Below are 10771 nucleotides of genomic sequence, written 5' to 3' on the forward strand. Positions count from 1 at the left end.
TGATGTTTGCCACCATGTACGAGGAGGTGATACTCAATCCTTGTGAATCAATGCTCAAGAAGGGCTGAGTAGTTGGTGTAACAAGAATAAACTATTACTGAATAACTGAATAGAAGTAAGACAAAGCCTCTTCAGATACACAATTAGGAAAAACCTGATTGTTGCCCATTACTGCGCTCAGGAGGGTCAACCATTAACATTGATAATTCTGTAAAACATCAGTGATGACCTGAGATGGCACCAACATATCGTTAATATATCTGCAAGACTCACGGCAGTTTGCTATATGGTTCGAAGGCTCCAGCCACTCCTGGAAAAAGAAGTGCTAATGAAGATATGGCTGTTTTCACAGCATCATGAAATATGGGATCCTACTATGGGGAAACAGCCCAGCTACCCAACGAGTACTTCTCCTACAAATCATAAGATCTATTTTCTCGGAACCATTTCTTGCACACTGTAAGCCATTGTTTGGAGAGACCAAGGTTCTCACCATGACAGCACTTTTCATCCTGGAGTCAGCACTGAGCGTTAATAAGAATCCACAACTCTTCCTAAAAAATACAGCATTCCACAATTACAACGCAAGGCAATGTTAAAATGTCCACCTTACCCAGGTAAACTCCACTTTAGTAGCAAATGGTCCTAAATTTATCTGTTCCAAGATTTATAACAAGATCCCAAATGAAATCAAAAATATTAAAGAAATAGAAAAATTCAAGATTTTACTCAAGGATTACTTATTGAAGAGGCCATACTACTCACTGACAGAGTACTTTGAGGATGAATGAAAAGGCCAATATTTTTGACGACCACGGCGCAGGGACGCTTCCAGTGGGAAATCTACAAGTATCAAGTAATGAACGAAATGGTAAACACTGCACCAGTTGATCGTAGTCGTAGCATAGATAAAACATACTCCCTTAGTTGCCAACTTATTTTCAAGCATACACGTACTACGTGCATAATAAAAGAACACTGTTTTGTGTTGTTTGGTTGGAATACTGATGGAGTACGGCAAAATTAGAGTGCAGCGAAAAAGTGATTGCGGCAAAAGTAAGTTAATGCATTAATTAGCTACTTGGCGTGCAATAATCATAATCAGTGCAAGAGGAAGCCCACTTTGTCAAATAACTGTAGGAAAAAGTCATTAGTATTATAATACTGTACTAAGACTATTAGACAGGAACTAGTGGTCCAGTGGTCGAAAACTCAACCAATAGTTATTTGTGTAACTAGTGGTGAAAGTGGCACTTAGCTGCACACGAGAGCAATGTTTACGCACGAGCCGCAGGCGAGTGTGGAATGATCTCGAGTGCAGCAAAGGCCTTTTTCACTCGTGTTACACATTATATTTTTCCTACAGTCACTATAAAGCATATAAATAATTAGTCTTTCAAACACTATGCAACACGTTTTTAGGTTCAGCTGGCAACACAAATGGTGCCCTAGAGAAAGTAGTACCCGCGGTCCATATCACTCCGCTATTTTTCCTCGGTAAGAAATGTGCTCCGTGTTTTGAGAATATAGTTCCATATGTTTTTGTAATTTGAAGTGGTTTCCACGCCTAAAAAAATGCTTAAAAGGTATTTTCTTGTTTATTAAGATCGTAGGAAGGTTTTAAAAACGTTTAAAAGAAAAGTCCAGAAAGTTCAGAAATACCGAAACTATAAACACGAAATGACAGGTTAAATCGTAGTTATAATAGTCAATCAGCTGCTCGTAGTATAATTATCTTTTAAGTGTTGCCAACCTATTTCCAAGCGTACACGGATTACGTGCATAATGGAACCACGCTGTTTTGTGTTGTTTCGTTGGAATCCTGATGTGCGGCAAAGTATAAACCGTACGGCAAAGTATAAACCGTACGGCAAAGTATAAATATGCAGCAATTAGCAGCTTTCTGTACTATAAACAGTACAAGGAAGCCAATTTTGTCAGGTGACTGTAGGAAAAAATATGTAATGTACAGGCTTCTCTATTTTCACCCCACGCTGTAAATATGATGTGATTGGAATTTCTTCCATTTGTTTAGATTTTCTATTTATATTTCGTTTTTATTTTGTCACCAGCATGGCAACCCATAACGCCCATGGGACAGGTGGCGTCCTGTAATTCAGCTACTAGGAGGTCATGAATTGTGGATATTTATAGTGATGCACTGTGGATGCGATGCTCCCTGGGGCCTATTTCATAATAAAGTACAAACTAATATTATTAGTAAATCAGCTGATCGCCTAATGCAAATCTAATGGAAATTACAAGTTACAAGTTGTAACTTGTAGTTTATTATGAAATAGGCCCCTGGTGTGGATTAACGTCCGCACTAGTGATTACTACGACTATCCTCAGTACTATCCTAGTAATTAGACCAATTCGTTAATTACGAGGAAAAAATGTGGTTCGGATTCCACAATAAACTGTAGGTCCCTTAGTTGCCATTAGCTGTATGGGCTATTAATTAACAGCTGTGTCTAAGGAACATGTCGGCCTTAGTCACTAACAAGACTACAAGATCGCGCCACTCATCCTACACTCATCCTTCACTCATATTTGGGTTAAAATACGCACATACTGGCGTCCCCATCTTAAATAATTGATAATTGATCATGTTATTTTTTTTTTTTCAAATTTGTTGTGCTTATTTTTTAGCCTATTTTAATTTATAAAGGGATTCTGCACATCTGCAGGAAAATATTTTTTTAACAGTGTGCGTGGATTTTCCAACCCTGCGATGCACACAAACTGAAAAACCTATAGTAACCTAAAAACGTTTTGTTTAGTGTTTGAAAGACAGATTATTTATATGCTTTATAGTAACTGTAGAAAACATAAAATGCGCGATCGCAAAGTGCAACTTCGCACAATAGTTACACAAGCTAGACCTACAAAAATGCCGTCGTAAATATCTGGAAATGATTCTTTTCTACAAAAAAAAATTACTGTCATTGAAGAACTACGTTGTGTACACTTTTGTGTTCATACTAAGAGTCTTTATGGAGGCTAGCGACCATCTTGGATAATTTCAAACAGCCGCTGAAGAGTTATATACCGTCCAAAAATATTTTTTTAAACACCGATGTGATTATAATTTAAATATCTAGCATACTGTGGGATTAGAAATGTTCTTTGTAGTTTTCAATTGCTCTCCAAGGGAGTCCATGGAAGCTGTCATCCATCTTGGATTATCACACCATAAGAGCAATGTTAATTTCGTTTATTTCAAACAACCGCTGAAAAAAAAGAGTTATTTACCGTCCAAAAATATATTTTCAAACACCGGAGTGATTATAATTTAAATATCTAGTATACTGTGAGATTATAAATTTACTTTGTAGTTATTTAATTATTTTATGAGTTAAAACGTCTAGGCTACAAGGACTCTTTAGTCTTATTAAGTTTTTGGAGTTGTGGGCACGTAACGGATTTTGACCAACCTTTCAGCCAAAACCACGTTCCGCAATTAAAACCCCCGTTGTGTGCACTTTTTGTCACACTTTCCTCTATGAACTCATCTGTTAGACCAGACCCCTTTCTGCAAACTGTCATTGATACAATTATGTTTACGTTTATAAGTTGTTTACAATATTCATTACAATAATGCATTTTTTCGATTTCGTTTCTGTTTCTGTTCGTTTTTTAAGTCAAGTGAGATAAACAACATTTTGACCTATGCAAAAGATTACGTTGTCGGTAAGTACTTTAGTTAGTAAATTATAAGTTAAATGAAATTATTAGCTATCGTCCATGATGTGCGAGCGAACGGGAAACAGGAAAATGAACTGTGCTAGAGTTTTAACAATAACCAGGGAAAATCCGTAAATTGTACACGCGTTTTGTATAGGACCGTGATAACTACATTATTTAATACACACCACCAGTAAGCCTACAAATGCATCCAATTTTTAGTAGGCATAGCGTTTTGTTGGTTTTATTTTCACGTCGTCGTCGTCGTCGTCGTGGCAAGTAAAAAAGCGCGAGTGGTTGGGTTGTGGGTGATCGCGGATATGTCTACGATGACCAAAGATTTTTGAGATGCAGTAACAGAGACGTGAATGAATGTGTATTTTTCCAAGAACTTGTCGTAGTACCATTAATCGCGTTTTACTGACACATCAGCAGTCTTATGGTAGGTGTATGCAAGATAAGATACAAGGATTAGAGCTAGGGAGAAACCCCCTGTCAAAAATTCCCACTCCCCAGAGCCATACTCCTACCACAATATTTACAACTTCGTGATCGTGGGTATAAAAACTGTTTAAGTTTATACTACATTATATTGCTTTCATAGGATAGCTGATTTTTATTTTAAGACATATTTTGAACTAATAATCCTAATAATAACAATGCATACGAAAATTTTTGTCTGCTTTTCTTTGACTTGTAAGGCCTTTGGTACTGTAAATCACGATTTGCTCATCAATAAACTTGAATCTATTCGAGTTAGGGGGCTGGCACAGGAGTGGTTCTCCTCATACCTTCGATAAGAGAGCAATTCGTTGAGGTCAGAGGAGTTGACGGCTCTGGGTTTGCTCCACCCTGTCTCCTCCCGGGACATCGTCACTTGTGTGGTTACCCAGGGATCTGTCCTAGGACCTGTACTGTTTTCCATTTACATCAATGAGCTGCCTTCAAGTGCTGAGGCTGGAGAGATCTGTCTTTTTGCGGATGACACGATTGCCACGTCTAAGCCTTGTCTGGCTCAACTACCGAGGAATTGGAATTAAAATCGTTTATTGAAGCAAACGACATAAAGCAGTGGTTTGACTCCAATTTATTAAATCTCAACCCCAACAAAACTGAATCGCTCCGTTTTTCCATCCAAGGCAATCCACTCACAACTATTATTTTAGACAACGGGGGAATTGAGTCGTCAGAAGGTGTTAGGTTCCTTGGTTTAATATTAGGCAAACCCCTTCGTTTTTATGACCATGTCGACAGTGTGTGCATGAGGGTTGGTTCCGGCATCTTTCTGTTAAAACAACTGTCCAATTTTTCTGATAAGAATGTCCTTATGACAACCTATTATGGAGTCATCTTCCCTCATCTGGTATATACAGTGCCGGCATGGAGAAATGAGAATAAAAGAACCCGACTTCTATTTTGACATCAAAAGAGAGCAATTCGAACTATTTTCAAAATCAGCTCACGAACTTCTCACGAACGAAGAATATGTCTATATGTTATTCGGGAATGTGAGCTATCATCATACCAAATTTCAACACAATCCGACCAGTAGTTAATGCGTGATTGAACTTCAAACAAACAAACAAACAAATAAACACACAAACTTTCACATTTATAATATTAGTATGATTGTTAAACATCGTTTAGTTTAAAAGTTATTTCATAATATGACATTGCATTTTTCAAGACAAATTGCATTATTAGTGTAATTTCTGGCTTAGCTAATGCATTTATGTAAATCTGGTCAAATAAATGACTTATGACTTCAATATATATTTGTGTCAGAGTTCTGAATATGACGAAATACGTTAGCTCGAAAGGGTATTTTGTTTATAGTCTGATGATTAGATACGATCAAGAAAATATCATTCATCTGCACCATATAAATTATGCACGGTCAACAAATATCATAAGCTGTGTGCCGTCATCGTGCACAGCTTTCCATTTCTATTTCAGTTCTATACATAGGCACTACCGCATACCTACACACTTGAAGCATGCTAGTTAATTTTAAATTCAAATACCAAATAGTTATACCAGTATGTTGTGCCATGTTGAAATGTATACCTAACAAATGAAACATGTAATACATTTTTTTGAGTTTTCTTCTCAGAACATAATTACTGTAGTGGTTCAAGGCGAAATATGTGCTGGAAATACATTTTTTCTTTGAATAAATACTATGATCGTAGGGTTGAAAAGGTTGGGAAACGTTAACAGAAATGACAATGTATAGGAAGATGAGTAAGATGCATTTAGTCAATTTCGACTTTCAGAAGACCGGTAAAAAATAATAGTGTTGCACCCTGTTGGTTAACCTTATAACTTTTTAATGCCATCATAGAATCAAACTATTTAGTTAGAACAGCTTACAAAATTATTCAATTCCTTTTAAATATGAATACTCATAAGGTTAACATGAAAAACTCCAGAGCCACTGGGGCGGAGCCCAATAGGATTTTCAAGTTAAGAATAGGTCTATGTCAATCGGGAATGTGATCCACCATCATGCCAAATTTTAGCCCAATCCGACCAGTAGTTAATGCGTGATCGAACTTCAAACCAACAAACAAACCAACTTTTACATTTATAATATGAAGTATGATAGTATGATTTATATGTGTCCGTTAGTACAATAACTCGATCAAATCAATCACTTAGTCTGCAGGTTTGCTGTGGCGAGGGTATTGTGTTTTCCGCATCCATTGGAATATTTTACGTTTTAGGGGCTGATCCTGACCCTGGTCTCGTTACTATCTAACGTATTCTTAGATGATGCCATTCGGTGTAAAGCTGGGTTTTCCTAGCAGCGGAGTCGGCCGGCGGAGAGCGGACAACGGAGAGCGGACAGCGGAGAACGGAGTCCGCTCTCCGTTGTCCGCTGTCCGCTGGCGGAATTGCGATTGTAGAATTGTTGTTCATTCGTGTTCTGAAAGTGGTGTGGTGTGGTCGATATGGACATGGATAGACTCGCTATTTTATTACATCTTGAAGAGGAGGATGAGGAAGAAATGGAAGAGGAGGAAGTGTTGCTACTGAATTTGACAAAGGGCCGAAAATGTGAAAGTGAGATTTATAAAACGCGTGAAGATGAGGGTGTGTTCAACATTCTGGTTAACAACCATTTGATTGATGACGAACTGCGGTTTAAGCAATACTTTCGTTTGACTAAACAAGAGTTCTTTGATTTGTACGAAGAAATCCAGGATGTAGAAGAACTGAAATCGCATGTTTATAACAGAGTCGCAACGCCAATTTCAGTGAATATGAAACTGGCACTAACACTAAGGTATGTGTTGTATAAACTAAAAAATAAGCTTTTTAAACTGTTTATGAATGTATTCATCGCTGCAAATCTCACTTCAACGCTTTTCACATCGTAAAAATTGCAGAATTACTGTTTTATTGTAAAATTATCGGATTTAAAATGCATATCGTATCTATGATGGAATAAAAAACATATTTGGTCACACAACATTTGTTTACAAGATGATTTTTCACATTAAGGGGATACGCCACTATCTGTAGGCCATATTTTAAATTTTTTTTACATTTTCCAAAAGTTGCATTTTTAGATAGGTCATTTAAATGTGAACATTTAGCTAAAATTGTTTGCCAATCTGACAACTCCTTCTAGTATAAAAAAAATAAAATATAAAACGCCGCAACCAGCAATTTAACAAAATTTTGAACTATTTTTTTTGTTCCTGATATGTACACTTTTAATTGTGTATCATAATTATGTATTATGAAGGTATAAAGTAGGGTACATTTATGTAAAACAAAATAAGTACTTTGCTATTTTTATATATAATATAAAATAATAAATTAGTGTAGTTATGGGAATTTTTCTCCTGCCAACCACCTGTTACATCACCTGCGATTATCTCAATACCGTGTTTTTTAGGTTATTATTGTACAAAAGTTTGAATAACTCCGTTAGTACTATACTTATAGTATTCAAATTTTCACCAGACTTTCTTTATATAGTAATAAAGGATTGTGTGTATAGTAAGCCCTATAGCATTACATTTACTAAAAATATTTATGTTTACGCAAAAATTTTAAATATTTTTTTCAGCTTTTTTATATTTTGAATAAAAGGTGTCCTAAAAATTTGGTTTTTTTAGTTACCATAACGATTATACACAGAATTACTCATTATTTCATCCTGAATCAGGAAATAAATAGAATATGTCATTCTGATCAGTAGTTGAAAAGTTATTCTCAATAACTAATTCTTAAAAATTTTGGTGAAAAAAACTAAAAACGCATATAAATTTAGTAAATAAGTTATAAATTCAATATTTTTGTACCTAAATCTTCTAACTAAGTCTAGTATAAACAAAATATACTAACTAGGTTGACAAAAATAAAATAATAAAAAAAAAGTTGGAGATAGTGGCGTATCCCCTTAAAACTGCAAGAAACTTTGTCTTTATAGTTGTAAACTAGCTGATCTGAATTGTACACGGTTTTAACTGACTACTGAATTCCCGTACGTAGGACGGGCTAACACCTCGTATTAATAATTACCAAACTTCTTAAGTGGCCAAAAAATAAAAACAATTATTCTTAACACGAACACGTTTATGTAGAACTAGCTGTGTGCCCGTTCTACGCACGGGGATCTTATCATAGTCAGTTAAAACCTTCTTATTTAAAGCACAAAGCACGGCAGTTGGTTTGCATACTTTCAGATATGCTGACAAAACTATTCCTTCGCAAATACAGTATCTGACAGTTTCAAGCCAAAACTAATGCTTCGCAATTAAATGTCACCCGGATCTTGTTGGTCCATATGTTAAATCCAATGATTAAACTAAATAAACGGTATCAGCATTCTGACACATACTTTCTCCCATAAGTTTGTCAACAAACTTTATCATGTGTAAGTGGTCAGAGTAAATATACGGAAATGGGATTTGTACAATTTTGTTCAGAATTTAAAGGACAATAACATAATGGTTAAAGGTATTTAAGATACTACCTCAACCTCATAATTTAACACTTTATTCGGGTTGACATTTTCATTATCAAGGTGCTCTTGTCCTTTCCGTGAAACACTGAGAAATAAGGACATTAATGCGTTACCAACAGGCATACACACAAAAATACAGAACTTAATTAGGGAATTTGCTACGCTTTAAGCATAAAAAAGTACATATAAAATTAGTATTTGAAATCTTTGTTAATGTCATAAAATTTTATCATAACAATTTATATTTGCTTGGACCGGAGATGACCCGAAATTCTGTCGAAATGCTATCTGAATCGGTTTGCTATATGATATGAAGTACAGTAGGCCTACTATAGATGATTTAGATTGGTGATTTATAATAAAAATTACCAAAATAGGCCACGAACTATTGATACATAAACAACGTTCAAAGCGTTTGAACAATTCATGATGGTTTGCTGAATAAATGTTTTACTAAAATGCGTTATCGTTTTCTTAGCATAAACTAACATTTTGGAATCCAGACAGAAAAAGCAAAAATTATACAGTAAAGACATCAATAAATTGAATAGGCCTACGCCTGTAATAAATAAGGTGCAACAGCAATGATAACTAATTTGTAAATTACTGTGATGTGTTGGTACGTAAAAATGATTCTTGCTGCTACCAATGGTTAAAAGGAAAAGAACCAGTACCGTACCAAAAACCAACGTTTACAGTTAAGAACTGTAGTACATCCGACCAATAGCCTTATATGCGTTAATCAAGGTTATTGATCTCTTGGTTTTGGATTTTCTCGTAAAAAGTTATCGGCAATCAAAGTTATTTCCCATTAATTGCTTTATTTGTACACAACTCTTAATGTAAACTTATCGGTGTCAGTTTGAAAAAAAAAACAACCTTATAGAACAAAACTTTCTGTTATTTAATAGATTACGTATTCTCTAAACAATGATTGCTGGTATATCTATTAACATTATAAGGAAATGTGACAAAAATCACACAACGTTGGGTTTTTGGACGTTTGTAATTTTATTTCTTAAGTACCTAGGTAGGCCGTGTATTCTATGGAAAAGTACCGGTATCATTGATCGTTGTCGAAAAGGTTGTTATAAATAATTGGGTAAGCGTACGTACCTAAGAGATGGGCTATGGGTCTATTGGCTGTATGGTCCAGCGATTGCATCACACGGTGAGTAGGAACTATTGACTATATAGTCAATGGTAGGAACAGAAAGTGACACATTGGAAAATCATCGAGTTTAGCATCATCCGTAAACCTCTGTTACAATCACCCTCTGCAGTTGTGATTTTTTACTTTACACTTTACACAACCACCATTGAAGAGCCGTCAATGAGTGGAACCTTGTTTCTAAGCTATTGGTGACGATCATTAGTAAATTTAAGTTTCCCAGCCGTATACAACACTGATTCAATGTCTTCTTTCTGGTTATCAAAACTCCAGAACAATTTTCTACACAAAGAATCTCTGGTACCAGACCTGGATGATGCCTAGTTATTTAATTTACGATTACACTATATTATTCCACTTGCGATTAATTAAATCCTTTATGTAAGAAAAACGTTTTTAATCTCACTTTGATGGGATTTGCCTTCAAAACGTGATCGGAAATGGTTGCGGTGTTTGTAAACAACATTTGTAAACATTTCAGTGACAGCTAGAAAAAAATAATCTTGATCCGAACAGCTGTTCATTATTTCATAGATGATTATGTGATAAAAATTGGACGAAAACTTGACAAAAATCACACAAAACTGCATTTTTGAACGTCCGTAATTTTAACTACAAAGTAGTGAGGCCATATTTTAATGGCTAAAGACACTCTCGCCAATCCAGTGAATACATTAAAATGACTTGGGTCTTGATAGGTACTCTCGTTTTCCTGGAGAAGATTGCGTAAAATGCCATCTTGAGTGTTGCAGAAAGACAGAAAGACAGACAGACAGACAGACAGACAGACAGACAGAAATTTAGATAAGACTTGTTTCGGCTTCTTTAATGTATAAAACGTAAAAATAACCTAAAAATTTATGATTCTGAGCAATGTACAGACAAAACTCTAATTTTATTTATATAGATAGTGCTATAAAAAAATTGGTGGT

This window comes from Macrosteles quadrilineatus, unplaced genomic scaffold (genome assembly GCF_028750875.1).
Source record: "Macrosteles quadrilineatus isolate MER2022 unplaced genomic scaffold, UCM_ALF_1.0 Scaffold_5__1_contigs__length_97177068, whole genome shotgun sequence".
In the NCBI taxonomy this organism is placed as follows: Eukaryota; Metazoa; Arthropoda; class Insecta; order Hemiptera; family Cicadellidae; genus Macrosteles; species Macrosteles quadrilineatus.